Consider the following 1,532-nt stretch of genomic DNA (forward strand, 5'->3'; position numbering starts at 1 on the left):
GATAATCGTCTGCATATTTAAATAAATTGCCCACTCATAAAAAGGGGACAATCATTACAACGTTTGTTTTTGTTCCTTTCATTACCGGAATTATGCTTTCTGTTTGCTCAGAGTTAAATATTAGCCAGGGGGCCTCCATAGCCAATGTCTGCCTAGATGCCTTTTACTACTTGAAACTTGCAAGAATCAGAAAAAAGTTTGGACAAATATTGTCTTTGGCAAGGGTTGCTGCTGGTATCAGGAAACCGATTGGTGTTATTGATTGACAGGTGTGGGTACCCCATGTTTAGAAAGCCTGTCCTCTATTGGATTGGGCTAGGTGTTTCAGCAAACAGCCCTAATACAAGGCAAACAGAGCTGTTGGAAGAAGTACCAGCGTGTGTTAGCACAGCAAACCCGGGGCTAAACAAACAGCTTAGAAGAATGTGGCCACCTCCACATAACCTTTGATGGAGGTATTGATCCCGCTGAAGGTGGGAGAGAGTTTGAGCAAGAAGGAGATAGATATATATAAACACCCAGAGAATGTAAATGTTATCTTTAAGCTGCTGCTGTCATTTCCATAATGGGCATCTGTTTGGAATTTATCTTCTTGCAAATATTTAAATCCAGGCAGGGGCAAAAAAAAATATTAATAACAAGTTTCAGAGAGACATTGTCTTCTCAGCTGGTCTCTTCACTCTGATGCTCAAAGCAATTCTTTTCCTTCTCCTTTTGAGTGTCTACATTAAACACCTAACTTGGAAAGTAAGTTACTGAAGTGTATGGGAGAGGGGGAGGGACAGACAGCAAATCTCCAACTACATAGAGATAAATACACTTCCAGAAACACACGTGAGCAAACATCAGAAGGATTGTTTACTTGGACTGAAATAATTCCAAAAAAAAGTCATTTTTCCAGAGACCCCATCCTTGTAATCAGTTCTTTCCATAGATAATAGGAATTGCTTGCCTTGTGTGAAGGGTTAGGAGGTGCGGGAAGACACTAGGATGGCCCATCACCCACAAATAATTCCCCACAGAAATTTCACTAGTAAATATTAGTTCTTTTGGATCAATATTACCCTCTCGTTTTCAATCTTCTTCTTTTAAATGCATTTTTCTTTTGGGGAGTGGAAAACATTAATATGTCAATTCCTTAGTGAGAATGAGTTTATGAGATTGTTCTCTACATTGAAGGAGAAGAGAAAATGGGATAAAGAACTTCTCTATTCTTGCAAGTGGCCAGATGTATTGAGTTTGAGGGTGTTTTTCTCTCAGCCAGTATGTAGTATTTGTGTGTGTATGTAAGTGTGATCCCTGAAGTGAGGGGGAAATTTTTAGTGGAAAGAACTTTAAATTTGAGAAAGGGAGACCTGGGTTGGAATCATGATTCTGCCACTTAACAAATATAATTATTTTGAGCAAGTCATTTCATATCCTGAGTCTGTTTCTCCTCTGTCCAATAATGGCATCAGGGATGATCTCCGAGGTCCCTTCCACCCTTGCAAGGGTTTAATGGAGGGAAAGTCTAGATATGATCTCATTTGAGA

This window comes from Sminthopsis crassicaudata, chromosome 2 (genome assembly GCF_048593235.1).
Source record: "Sminthopsis crassicaudata isolate SCR6 chromosome 2, ASM4859323v1, whole genome shotgun sequence".
NCBI classification, from domain to species: domain Eukaryota; kingdom Metazoa; phylum Chordata; class Mammalia; order Dasyuromorphia; family Dasyuridae; genus Sminthopsis; species Sminthopsis crassicaudata.